The 14,736-nt window shown below is 39.1% G+C and overlaps 1 protein-coding gene and 1 non-coding gene across 5 annotated transcripts in view; one reads left to right on the top strand and one right to left on the bottom strand.

The window, feature by feature from the left end:
• The window catches only part of THADA (THADA armadillo repeat containing), a 362,591-nt gene that overhangs the window by 168,198 nt on the left and 179,657 nt on the right, over positions 1-14,736 (bottom strand). The window lies entirely within an intron of this gene.
• On the top strand, positions 7,274-7,379 carry LOC112438953 (U6 spliceosomal RNA). The gene has a single exon (XR_003027266.1). It is a non-coding gene; the product is annotated as a U6 spliceosomal RNA (small nuclear RNA).

The following is a 14,736-nucleotide window of genomic DNA, read 5'->3' as shown; positions in this document are numbered from 1 at the left end:
GGTCATTTCTACTTTTAACATTCCTTGAAAATCAGTTCCTCTAATAGCCCTAAGCTATGTTCTAGGCCTGAATACTAGGTTCTCCACAGAATCTGCAAGGTACACAGACACCAGTGTCTTAAAACCTCTAGCCCTCTCACTTCAATAAACCCTTTCCATGTTCATTTTAATCACTTATTTATTGACTGCCTACCATGTCCTCGACACTGTGTGACATGAGACATGACACTTTTTTTTTTTTTTGAGACAGAGTCTCGCTCTGTCACCCAGGCTGGAGTGCAGTGGTATGATCTCGGCTCACTGCAAGCTCTGCCTCTCGGGTTCATGCCACTCTCCTGCCTCAGCCTCCCGAGTAGCTGGGATTACAGGCGCCTGCCACCACGCCCAGCTAATTTTTTTTATTTGTAGTAGAGACGGCCTTTCACCGTGTTAGCCAGGATGGTCTCGATCTCCTGACCTCGTGATCCACTCGCCTCAGCCTCCCAAAGTGTTGGGATTATAGGCGTGAGCCACCATGCCCAGCTGAGACATGATACATTTTTAATAGGAATACTTGCATCACACAATTATACAGCACTTGACAGTTGATAAAACACCTGCACACCTGTGATCTCTTTACTATGCAACATCCCTGTAGACAAAAGGGCATTATAAACCTAAATTAACAGATGAAAAATAAAATGAAGCTCAGAAGGATTCAGTGAAAACTCTGAGGGCTAAGTGTAAGCAATGCTCACGACAGACTGTGATCCAGAGCTCTCTGGCTACCCAACCTGTAGCTCACACCTGGAAATCAAGGGAGCATAAAAATATCTCCTAGCTAACAAAAACACAAACTGTAATTTACACATATTTGGAAAATTTCTAAATGAGTGGTTTTTTGTTTTTTTTTTCTAAAAAAAAACATTTTAAGGATCATGAAAATATTTCAGAAACTAATGTAAACTATGGACTCTCTCACAAGAGGAATATATTTATGAACATATGCACACAATTTCCCATACAGTTTCAGGTTCGTGACACACATCCAAAACCCCTGTGGGGGGAGTTTCCCAGACCCAGGTGGAGAACCTCCTGCTGCTCCTTTGCATACATCAATGACCACACGATGTGGCTGTCAGGTTTGTGTTCTGCTGCATGTGACACAGCAGTGAAGAACACTGCTCACAGGGAACCACCAGCTTAGAGGCGATATACAGCCTGCTCATCACAAATCGGTGGTACCCATGCAGACATTCACAGCTGAAGAGTGGCACAGAAAAGTGAAGTGGGAGGCAGAGCTGAGACAATTTTCTGGAACAGATGAAGGATCTTCAAATGAGGGTGAAATACACACTTGGACTTAACACTTGAGGAACCAAGAAGAGTTCAGAATGCACTATTCTCAGCAAAAAAAGGACCATTCTGCTGAGATCATGCTGACTTTACCACCTTTAACAGAGTGGGGGCTAAGCTTTTTCTAAGTGTTCTCCTCTCATATCTACTCTCACAATCTGTTCTTTTTTTCTGAACGGTTTCAAAGGTAAGTGGCTATACATCAGCAAAACTGTCTCTGCCCACACACATCCGTAGGGACATCTACTGAGTACCTAGCACAGCACACACTTGGTCAGGTACCAGAGAACTGGAGAGAAAATCACTGCCTAGGCCACAAGCAACCTACAGTCTAGTGTGGAAGACAGAAGAACCAGCCAATGATTCTCAGGCCATGAGAAGTAAACACAAGCTGCTGCTGCTGTGTAAGTGTGACTCCTGTGTGTGGGAGTACTAGTCTAGGTGATCATGCCCAGCTCTGCCTAAGTGGGGAGAGGCGGGGGAGAGGCAGAGAGCGCTTGGGTTTGGCAAGAAAGAAGTCCTTTCCCAGGCCTGTGCCTTTCCCTGTGTGAACCCAAACTGCCCCTCAGGGCACCCAGACAAAAGGAAGGAAACTGAGATTAAGTCACTAGTATGTGCCAGGACTGGCTATGTGCTTTTGATACACTATTTTAATTATTTCATTAATCTTCATTCCAAGGTCAGTGTCATTAACCCTATTTTAAGATGAACAGAGTGAGGTGTCCCAGCATACTTTGGGTCATAAAACTAGCATAAAGCCTGCATTTTAATTAGGGTCTGTCTACCTACAAAATTCAGTCTTTCTAAGACTTTACAACGCAGTTGCCTCAAAATCCCCAGAGCCTTGGAAAAGTCGAATGTTTCCAAACATTCAACCTAATCACACTGAGGTATGAACAACTTAGAGAACCAATCAGTCTCTAATTTGTAGACCATGAAGCAGAACAATGAAGATGATGCTGATAATAGCTAACATCTCCTGAACACTTATTAAAGACCAGGCTCTATATGTGGTACCTCATTTAAATCTGACAAGCCAGAGTGGCTGAACGAAACTTTGTAGGCAATGTTGGGGAGGTATTTTTGAACTGAGGGAACTTTAAGGCTCAGTAGCACTGGGCGAGTCCCTGTATGTCACAGGAACCAGAGGCTTCAAAGTCTCCCAATGGCTTCAGGATCCAGCCAATATCCCCTTCCATCCTACCTCATTAATATAATTAACATTCCCCCAGTTCCTCCCCATTTCCTGGCCCACCTCCAGCCCTGATTCTTATTTTTCAGGTGAGGCTATACCATATGCAAAACAGAGGCCCCAAACTTCTGTCAATGATGAAAAGGACCATCCACTTGCTCTAGATGCCCCTACTTAACCAAGCAGTTAGCATCTTCGGAGCTGGGATGAGTTCAAAAAAGCTATGTCTGACCCTGACCCCACCCCCACAACACACCCCCTAAAACCTCTCACTAAAGTTACTCAAGAATGCCAGCCATGCCATTATGGTCTGTTTGTCCTACAGCACAGCTGTCAGCTCCTGGGAAATGGTCATCTACTGACAACCCAAAGTTGAGACAACCCTATTTAACAGGCCATCTCTAAAGGCTGGGTGACACACAGCAGGCTGAAGCTCTGGATTATACTACCTTCAAAAAATCTTTTTTCTATGTATGTTTTGGCAAGCCAACTAGTGCCTTTGCACATTTCAGTTCATTCTCACTAGAGTAATGTCCTTTTACCCTTGTACTTTTACTCCTGTACTCTTGTAATGAAGAGGGGAACTCCTCTTCATCTTCTGAACTATGCTAAGGTATTACATTTTTGTTTAGAGAGAGGGTCTCGCTCTGTCACTCAGGCTGGAGTTCAGTGGTTTGATCATAGCTCACTGCAGCCTTGAATTCCTGGGCTCCAGTGATCCTCCCACCTCAGCCTCCTGAATAGCTGGGATTACGGTTGGGTGCCACCAGGCCTAGCTAATTTTCTTTTTCTTTTCTTTCTTTTTTTTTTTTTTTTTTAAAGTAGAGACAGGGTCTCATACACCTGGCCTGAAGTGCTCCTCCCACTCTGGCATCCCAGAGTGCTGGGATTACAAGCATGAGCCACCATGCCTGGCCTCTGCTAAGGTACTACCTTTTTTGTGAAACTTTACTGTACCTTCTGTGATCAGAATCAATCACTTCCTTCCCTCTGCCTACTCCAATTGCATATTTAGCTCTCCCATAGCAGCCAGTGCATCTCACTTACCTTCCCCACAGTAGCTCTCAGGCATCATCATGTCTGCTAGACTGAAATGACACTGAGAACAGAAACAGGGTCTTCATAGTTCTTTATCACAGAGCACATAGGACAGGGACTTAAGAACATGCTCTGGAATCCAGCAGACCTAAGTTTACATCTGAGTTCTGACACTTACTAGTGTGTGACTTTAGATAAGTCAGTAAACCTAGGTTTGTACCTTCTATAAATGGGGAAAAGGAAGAGTGCTCATTTCATAGGGCTGTTGTGAAGTTTAAATGAAATAATGCATGAAAATAAAATGCCTAGAAGACAGGCAGGTGGAATAATTTGAAAATAAAACCTTTATACACATTTACAAATTGTTTTTCTCTAGTGTTCTTTGTCTCAACAACTGGCTGAGGAAACAGAGCCTGGTCTGTACCAAACAGGCTCCAAGTGCTCACAAAGGCCTACCCTCCTCCTTCCCCTCTAAATGAGCTGGAAAGGAGAGGAGGCTTGAGTTTCTCTGGGGCCTATTCACTTGTTTATGTGAAGCCCATTGGCTTTATTCTCCAGGTCCAGGGCCCAAGTCTATTTTCTGTCGACTCTACCGCTATTATACTAAGATTTCTTTTTCCTTTTTAATTCTGTGTGGTTCGTAGTTTCAAATCTTGCCTTCAGGAAAACATATATGTGTGGGTACGTGTGCATGCATAAAAGAGAGAAACCACACACACATACAAAGTTTGTATCCAGTGAGTTGGAAAAAGCAGATATTTCTGCAGGTCCTGTAACTATTAAATATGTTTTTGTTATAAATGTGGCATTCCTGAAGCCCTTTTCCACATTCTCAGGTGAGTTCAGTGATGGCCAAGGTTGCCAGATTCTCTACTTGTTCTTCCTATGCCAATATTCCATTCATCAAAGGATCTACCACCACCACCCGAACTAGTTGCTCCTTTTCCTGCCATTCAAACCACTAGCACATAAAAATTGCATTGACTGTAATCTTGCCCTCTGCATAGCTCAGGGATTTCTTTATTCAAATATATTTCTTGGAAGAGTAATGAGTTCGGAGCTTTTAAAGTTTGATTTTTTAAAAATCCTTGGTTTGGGTAGTAAGGAGAAAATAAGAGCTGTAGACAGTAGCTAAGCTAAAAACTGCACATTTCCAGACACACAAAGTAACTTCAGGTAGAATGTTTACATACGTTATCTATCGGGCAGCTCAAAGCTCTTTGCAAATTAATTCTAAGCAACACATTAAACCCTTAAAAAAAAAAATTATGAAGAAAGGCCAACAATAAGCCACAACAGAACATCTGAAAACTGTAGTGTGTGACCACTTGAGACAAGCCCAACCACAGAGTCTAAGCCTCAGAAAAGCATGCTTTTGAGGTCACCTTCACATTGCCTCCCAGTGACCCAGGCTGACAGGCCACAGGCTATTAATTCCAGGCTGTGAAATGTCAGCTGCTGGGAGCTAGAAATCAGCCTCCATCATCTGGACATCCCTCCACTTGCCCCTGCAAGAAATAGGCACAGCACTCAGCAACCTGACGTGGCAGAAACACAGTCCCAGGTGCAATGGCTATGGCTACTTGATTCATACCATCCCTTTCAGTGCTAGGAAATAAGGCAAGGAAATTTTCCAACAGGGAGGGGTGAAGGTATACAATGCAGTTGTTACTTTAAAAGCTCTCTAAACAATATGCTTTAATTGTTCAGAATTAGAAATATTCTTAAATAAATGAGAAGATGCATAATTTCTGAATGCTAATTTCTGGTCACTTGCTGATCAAAATGTAGAGATGAAGCATGAAAATTACATTTCATCTGAAATTTCATTTAAATGTTTCATCATTTTTTGAGACAACAACAAATACAATTTGAAACTGAATTTTTCAGATTCCAACCAAAAGTTTTAGACAGCTGAGAAGAAGATTCTCCTCCGGGGCACTGAAATGTGCTATACCTTAGCAATAATTCTTTCCTGACTCTGGGAAAAACATGGAAAAGACTTTATAGCAAAGTACATACAAAGACATTGGGAGCCCTAGAAAATAAAAGGGAATCATCTTTCCTAAGCAAGTAAAAATAACCACTACACTTAGTTTGAAATTTTGGCATAATCTTCCCTCCCAGCCTATCTGAGGGGTTTCTCTCTGACCCTGTACCAATGAGCCACACTCTGGTCTACTGTTCTCCTCATGCAACAGCTGGAAAAGCATTCCGGATCTACCCTCGGGGTTCTTGGGCTGGGATGAGCTGCATGTAAGGCAGGAGCTGGGCTGCAGCATATGCAGAATGAATGAAAGAGCTGCACATTCCTCCCAATCGCAAAACCCTTCACAATGTTTCTGCTTGGGCTACACAAACAACCAAGAAATGAGCACATTCAGGCAGCCACTGACTCTTTAAAGGGGGCTGAACATAATAACACTTGGCCCCTCAGCATGTCGCCTTTCCTTGCAGGCAGTGGATGGGTCTGAGAAATCAGTAACAGGCTGGCTTTCCTTTGGTGTTGACTGCTCAAAGGCCAAGTTCTCAAAGTGATTTAATACAGTTGAAACTCACACCATTATCCTTTAGAGCAAGAGATTCCATATTTACAGTGATTGATTTTTCAGTTCACAAACACAGGAATGGGTAGTCATTTTAAGACACTACACAAAGGAACAGAGAGAATTTACCAACTTATTTTTTAAACCCTATTATATATAACCCTACTATATATAGATAGAAGGTTTAGAAAGGAATGCTTTTATTGACATTAAAAAACTTTTTTTTAGCTTTCAAATTTTCTAGAACCTATGATAGCTCTCTATTGTCACATTAAATACATATTCTTATTCTGGTATTCAAAGTACTCTAATTCTAGTCCAAGGTTGACTGCACAAATCATAGGTGCTGACTACATTTTTCTTTGACCAATTTAACTTTTCAGGTGATTATCTCTGAAATGATATTAAAATCTTAGACAATCTAAACATCCTGTGAGTCAAGGGAATGCTCAACATACACCAATTCTATTAACTTCCCTTTTTGACAATAATCTGTTACATTTATAAAAGATTCTGATATCCACGCTAAAAAGAAGGAAGGAAAAAAGGAAGTGAAGGTAGGAATATTTACTGAGTGCCTGCTAGATGCCAGGCAATGTGCTAGGTACTTTAAAATATTTTCTCTCATTTTTAGTACTCAGATAAACCCTTTAAAATAAAGTATATAATATTATATAAATATATGTGGGTTTTCACTCTAGATAGTCTATGGGAACATAAAAAGAATGATGGATTCCCAAATAAAATGTAACCACAACCAAATAAAATGTCTTGTGCCAATTTTTTTGTTGTGATAATGAATGAGGAAACCTTTATAGGCAATTTATCCCACTAATTTCAATGGCTGGAATGCATATTTGCAGGTCTCATACATAAGGAATTGGTAGTCTAAATATGTTTCCTACTGCTCTAACTAGTGTTAAACAAAACAAAGCCTAAAGCTTTATTCAATATTATCTTTAAGGAAGGCAAATTAGTCACCAGGACTTTGAAGCAAGTCATCCACCAAGTTGCAGCCATCAACCAACAGTTTATGAAGAACCCCACAGCAGACTGCGACAGGTTCCACAAATGCTGTGGCAGTGTCCCCTGGTATCCTCTCTCAGTACTGATCACCTCAGGTCAAATCACTTACAGTCATTCAAAGTATAGTACTGATTTTGTGCTTGCCTCGGCAGCACATATACTAAAATTGGAACGATACTGAGAAGATTAGGTTGCCCCTGAGCAAAGTATAGTATTTATTTAAAGACAAGTTTGAATTGCCCAAGAATAAAAATCTTCAACATTACTAATGACAAGAAAAGACACATACATGTCAGCACATTGGCAGAATTTTCTTGGGTGCAGAAGAAATACACAGTCATCAGCTTTAAGTGACTTTTTTGGTGAAGTGAAACCTACTGTGAAGCAGAAGCACTTACATGGTTTCCTTCGAGTGTCTTACGCAAGGCTACTTTTAAGACATCCTCAAATTAAAATATGAGTATCTAACAATGTGGCCACAGCAAGTTACATAATGTCCTTTCACATCCTCATCTATAAAAGCTTATTAGAATAAATGATCTCCAAAGTCCCCTTCAAAAACAAAATTCAATCATGGACATTTAAACATTCCAGGCAGATAGCTATCTTTTTTATTTTAAAATATCATTATGACCTCTCTTGTTCCATTGTTTAATCTCATAATATTGATGCTAATAATAAAAGTTTTATGTCTAACACTAACCATACTCAATCTTTCTATAGTTGGAGCCAATCTTCTCTAGTTTGAGCCTCTGTGGAGTTGGAGAACAAATGACCAGTGTTTTCTACACAGAGGAAAACCCTTCATTAACTCTACTGGAATCCCGTCATGAAAGCACCCTTTACTCTTCTGAGGGCTACAACCACTCCAACTCCTTTCATCATGTAGAACCTCTTCTCTAGAATCTCATTAATTATTTTGCATCTACAGAGGGTTAAATGAATCTTCCCAATGCCATCAGCTAAAACAATGATTGGTGCTACTGCTGTATGAAAGAAACTTGAGTATTTCTTTTAATTTGATTACTTTGCAGAGACTGCAATTTGTTTTTGCTGAAGCTAATTAATGCCGCTGAATGACCCTCCTCATGTTTCACAGAAACACTTCAAGCTAAAACCAGAAAGAATGAATTTTTAAAAATAATAAAGTACAAGGAAAGTTTTGAAAAATTCCAAAAAATTGCTTTTTTTTTTTGGCCTGGAAAAATGACACAAAACAGCAACAGATATTGAGATATTAGCAATAGACTCATTCAAGGTATCTTTTCTCAAATGAAAATTGCAATTAGGTAAGTTGAGTCATATTTCAGCATGCCTACAGTATCCCAAATAGACTACTGCCAGTCAGTTTTTAAATACCCCTGAGAAAGTCTGACATCCTCCTTTGGTTATCCCAGTACCCATGTTTATACTGCCAGTCAAAAAAATACTTCCTTATACAGTATAATTATACTTTTTCTTGCTGCAATTTAATTTTGTTTTTCTGGTTCTACATGCCAGGGAAAGAAATAAATCTATGTCTAAAAGACTTGTATCCAAAATATATTCAGAATAATAAGAAAACAAAAGCAGGCATGATGGCTTACACTTGTAATCCCAGCACTTTGGTAGACTGAGGCAGCAGGATTGCTTGGGGCCAGGAGTTCGAGACCAGCCTGGGCAAAATGAGACCCTGTCTCTACAAAAAATAAAAAAAATAGCCAGGCATGGTGGCATGTGCTTGTAGTCCTAGCTACTCAGGAGGCTGAGGTAGGAGGATTGCTTGAGCCTAGGAGGTTGAGGCTACAGTGAGCTGTGACTGTGCCACTGCACTCCAGCTAGGGTGTCAGATCAAGATCTCATCTCTTAAAAAAAATAAATAAATAAGAGAGAGAAGAAAAGAAAGCAAACAACCTAACAGAAAAATTGGGTCAAAGCTTCAAACAGACACTTCAGCAAAGAAGATATATGAATGCCAAATACATGTAAAGATGCCCAACATCCTTAGACGTTAGTAAAGTTTAAATTAAAACCCCAGTGAAATACTACTATATACTCACTAGAAAGGCTAAAGTTAAAAAGACTGAGCATACCAAGTGTTGGCTAGGATATGGAACAATTAGAATTCTCATACTCTACTAGTGGGAATGTATAATCACTCTGGAAGACAATTTGGCAGTTTCTTAACAAGTTAAATATATACTCACCACTCAGCTCACCTGTTCAATTCCTGTGTATTTACACTAGAGAAACGAAAGCCTAAGTCCAAAAAGAGACTCGTGCATGATTGTTCCTAGCAAGTTATATGTTACTAGTTGATGGATACAACATAAATGTCGTTCAACAGCTAAGTACACAAACAAATTGCAGTATATCCATACAATCGAATACCATTTGGCAATAAAAAGAAACAAGCTACGGATATACCTAACAACATGGCTGAATCTCAAAATAATTATACTGGTGAAAAAGCCAGACAAAATAGAATGCATCCTGTATGAGTCCGTTTACTTAAAATTCTAGGAAATGCAAATTAATCTGTATTGACAGAACATAAAACAATCATTGCCAGGGAGGTGGGGGAGGGGAGGTTGGGTAAGGATTACAAAGGATGATGGCTATGTTCCTTACCATGACAGTGATGATGGTTTTATGGGTATATAAAAATATCAAATTGTATACTTTAAACATGTGCAGTTTATTTTACATCAATTGTACCCCAATAAAGTTGTTTTTAAAAGAATAATCTTTCATATACATTAGAAAAGTTGTTATACATTCTGTCTTGCTTTCTTAGCCTCCAGCTCCATCTCCAAAACATCTCAAGTCTTCTCTTCCTCAGATTAAACAAGCCCAGCTATTTCTTTTAAACTTTTACAACCAGAATTAATGTTTCCTTGTGCTCTTTTAAAAAATCAAATCAATAAACACTTAAATCCTAACAATCACACAAGAATTAAAAAACAAAAAAATTTTTTTGGACAATGTTCTGACTCTTTCACATGTTCTAGACAGGCTCAGAGAAGTTAACTGACTTGCCCAGGCTCACAAAGGGAATGAATGTATGAGCTAGGATTCAAAGTCAAGTCTGTCTCACTGCAGAGCCTGTGCTAGTTGCAAAAATGAGTGTTCCCCATCTCTGATATTTTTACCACCATAGAAGTGAACAACAATAGCACATATTAAAAGAAATTCAATTTTATTCATTTTAAGGACACTTGACAGCTCCAATTATTCAACCAAGTGATGTCAAATTTGTTGGGCCAGCTTTAATAAACTCACCTGCTGTATTCAGCGGTATGATTTTGTAGTGGTTATTAAGGTAAAAGATTCCCCTCCCCCCAACTTGATTAGATTAAACCTGCTTTCTAATATTTTGAACAGCCTTTTAATTTGCTTATTCCATCATGAAAAGGTAATTTTCAACTCATACTAGTTTTAGTCACCCTAAATTCTGACAAACAGAGGCCAAATCAGTGGATTATTTTTCAATATATTCCAAATGAATGCACAATGGAGACTGCTGTGCAAAGTTAGAAGATGAAACAAAACTGATTACATACATCTATACCCTGCCACTAATTAAAAATATACTAGTGTTACAAGTATACAGTTTCAATGGTGGTGGTATCTTTGTTCAGAAGCATGGTACATTACTATACAGCTGAAGCCCTCTAGCATTTAATTAGGTTGCTAATTATGAGAAGAATCACATTGCCTTCAAGTCTTTCCCTGGATTGTGACCAAGACTTGGTATATTAATTTCATGGTGACTGTGTTTTAAGATGGGAAACATGTCAGTAAAGAATACTGGTCACATCTTTCAAAGTGTCCAGGTGATGAGATTTTAGCTGTGGCACAGTTTGACACATTAATTAGAAGAAAATACTGCTAATTCCCACTGCCAATTTTGATGATCAGATGATATTTTATGTTGGATTTTAAACATGAGTAGCATTCAAAGTCTTCACAGGGGATACACACATGAATATAAAAAGAAGAAAATTAAGTGACATTCTTTATTTCCGTTTGAGTTCAATCAATTAACAAATTTAGCCTCAATTCAGTATCATCTTACTCCCCGGCTTTCTTCCTTGCCTATCAAAATAATACTACTAATAATAAAGTCGGTGCAAAATGTATGAGTCACTCTTCAGTCATGCCAAGTGCATAATCTTCAACCCAAGATTAAAAATAAAGTGCTATGTGTGAAATTCAATACTGTTTAACTTTTGGGTGCTAAAATCTAATAAATATAATATTTCAAAAGAAATTAAACAATCTGGATCACTTCTGTTCATTTTCATGATTTCATCAGCAGATTTCTATGGCTTTGACTACATTTGCTAGTGTTCAGAGCCTGGGTAAACTGGTGGAATTTGGCATCACTTAGTTTATAATCTGTATCACCAGTTCACACAAGTCACAGAAAAGTTCTCCACTCCCCTATATACTTCAAAGCATTTCATTTATTATTCAAATGGTTCTTCTGACAAAACCATTAGTCAAGAAGAAAGTAAAGAAATCTTATTTTTTAAGAGACACACCTTCCACACCAGACTGCTTTAACTAACCATGCTATTCTTGGCAAAGTCTTTATTTCCTAAAGAATACATTTAATTTCAACTTTTCTTACCTCTGAGAAGGTCAGGGCTTGTTTTTACTTGTTTTCACTCAAAGTGAGCTTTTATATATTTTAAGTTTACCTTAACTTCTTCCTAAATCCCTACATCTTCTAGCCTTTTCTAAAGAAAACACTAAATTTAAATATGTGCAAGTTACTGAAGTCATAATGAATGTCTCATAACTACCTTCAAATGATGATAGGCATGAGTGCATGAGTTCAATACACACAGGGAAAAAAGAGACATCTTTTGGTCAGAGTTCTGAGTTAAGGGCATTTGGGGTTAACGATAAAAAAAGCTTCATGATTTGAAATAGGGTTATTTTCTTTATTTCCCTCTCTCCCCTCTTCTCTCCTTTCTATCCTAAAAATTCATACTGTAGCTATGTCATAGGGCTATTTTCTTTATTTTCCCTTTCCTCCCTCCCTTCCTTCTTTCTATCCTAAAATTCATACTGTAGCTATATTACCAGGTAACATGTTTGCAGGGTCTGAGAAGTTTCTTGGCTTGATGAGAAAAACACAACAGTCTAGTCCTAAAACCCCACCACCACCCCCGCCCCATCACCAGTGAGGCTAAGAGGGCTGGCTGAATCGTAAGTCAGCAGTCTGATTAGCAAAGATGGGTTGGGTTTTGGACAGAACCTAATACAGCAGCATAAGGTGAGATACAAATTTAATACGGTCAAGAAATATATGCTTGGCTACTTAATGGCTGCCAGATACCACAGATGAGGTTGCCTTACCTAATACTACATTTCTAGTTGTGGAACATATCAATATCACTATTTGATAATCAAAGCCTTAGGCACTATTTCAGCCATCAAGTGACCCATTGCCACTTCTTTTGGTTCATTTGTAGAAAGAGAGTGGCTATCATGGTTCAGAGTCAATCATTTTCAAGACAGAAAGGGCTCTTTTCCAATCCCAAACTTCCTAGTATGTTTGTATGATGGTGACAAAATGGTCTCTTCATCTTCTTCTGTTCATTAAGGTATTCGGTACTCACAGTCCCACAGTTCTTAAATGGATACATAATGCTTTATATGCAACAGCAATCCCATTCAAAATAATGCAGGCCATGCAGCCCACCCATATTGTACAGTTGGCCCTCAGAATCCTCAGAGGATTGGTTCTAGGACCCGTGAGATGCTCACGTCCCTTATGTAAAGTATGCACAGTATTTGCATATAACCTATGCATATCCTCTGGTACACCTTAAATAATCTCTAGAACACTTATAATATTTAATACAATGTAAATGTTATGTAAGTTGTTATGTTGTATTGTTTTTACATTTGCATTGTGTTTTATTGTTGTGTTTACTTTTTCTCCAAATGTTTTTGATCTACAGTTGGTTGAATCCATAAATGATTGGATGAGGTCCAACTGTATTTGCAACTGTGACTGAAGCACTGGAGCTGTCAGGAAGTAATATTTACTTTTGTTGTGGTAAAACACACATAACCTAAAATTTACCATTTTAACCATTTTTAAGTGTACAGTTCAGTGGCATCAAGTACATTTACCAAGAAGCTTTATTTTAGATTCAACTGGACTCTGGCCTTGATGCGTGGATATCTAGTCATTCATTGGTTGATACTCACGTCTTCACAGAGATACATGTCATTCTATTTCCAGGTAACCTCTTGGCTAGGTATTCGAAGTCAGAGTTCATCCAACATACTATGGTTTGTATGCTTGAGGTGAGGAATGAACCACCAAAATGAAGCATTTGTCTATTTCCTTCCAGATGAAAGATAGAAACTTTGATCTTCTCTTCCTTGCCATTAAACCTTTCAGAAAATAAGGAACCCACTATTCCTTGACCTTTGGGATTTTTACAAACTTCAGACTTCAGTTCAGAACACAGACTAGAAACTGTCCAAGAAAAACATGCCCCAAATGAACAGGATATAAACAAAACTGTAACTAGGTAATTAATGGTAGGGACTTGACTCCCCTCACTGCTTCTCTGATAACAATCTGGCACTTTATCGGCAGGGTCTTTTATCTGGAAGGATTCACTGTGTTCTGCTGCTTGGAACTATTCTGGGAGGGCACAAAGACAAGCTTTCATCTTAGAAAGGAAATGGAACTACATCTAGAAGGGGTAAGAAAGAGTTAAAGCTGTAAAAAGAACTCCAAGTCTTTCCCTGCCAGAAAGGAGAGGTAAATGGAAAACACGATGCCATGCTTCACTGAAAACATGAGAGCAAATTCTAATGCGAAAGAAATCACTGCAGTCTTCCAAAGGTGGCAACTTGCTTTCTCCCTTTGTTTCAAGTTCTACATTTTCTCCCCAACGTATTCTATTTATCTTCCTGTCAAAACCAAAGAAACGTAAACTAATTCATACTATGGCATAAATGACTACTAATAACTTTTAAGTAATTTATGTTCCACTGAGATGTCCGTTTTAGAAGGGATCAAAACCATATACTAAAAGAATGAAAATCTACAAGGTTTAGCTCATAATGGAGGAGGCATCTGAGAAAATTAAGTGGGTAGAGGGCACTGCTTATGACCTGTCAAATCATTTAATATAGGTTTCAATTACCCTAGGGGTAAAGCTGGTCTGGGTCAGTGACTACAGTGGAGTCACATCTGGCCCTTCCAGTGGCATCATTCCTAGGGAAAAAGGGACTGTTAATGGGAGTATGTATTCATTAGTAGTAGTAGAACGTGCTCCCTTTATTCCCTCTCCAAGCATGGGCACTCCACTCAGATCTCATAACAATGTCGTGGATTGGTTATGGAAGAACTCAGGAAAAAACAGGGATTTAAATTCCTCATCCTACTTAGAACTCAGGAATATTTATCCAAGGTTGGGCCAGGGTGGGTGGCCAATTACAAAATCTAGAGCCTGGGGCTTCTGTGCCAGATCATGGATTGCCCAGCGACACTAGTTCTCTTCTGTCAGGCTGTGGAGCCCCCGAGGTTCATATCTAGGGCCCTCGTGACGCTTCACGGTGGGTCAGGCAAGGAGGAGGACA

This window comes from Pan paniscus, chromosome 12 (genome assembly GCF_029289425.2).
Source record: "Pan paniscus chromosome 12, NHGRI_mPanPan1-v2.0_pri, whole genome shotgun sequence".
NCBI lineage: Eukaryota > Metazoa > Chordata > Mammalia > Primates > Hominidae > Pan > Pan paniscus.
The sequence above is the reverse complement of the archived record's forward strand: the minus strand, read 5'-3'. Positions and strand labels throughout refer to the sequence as shown.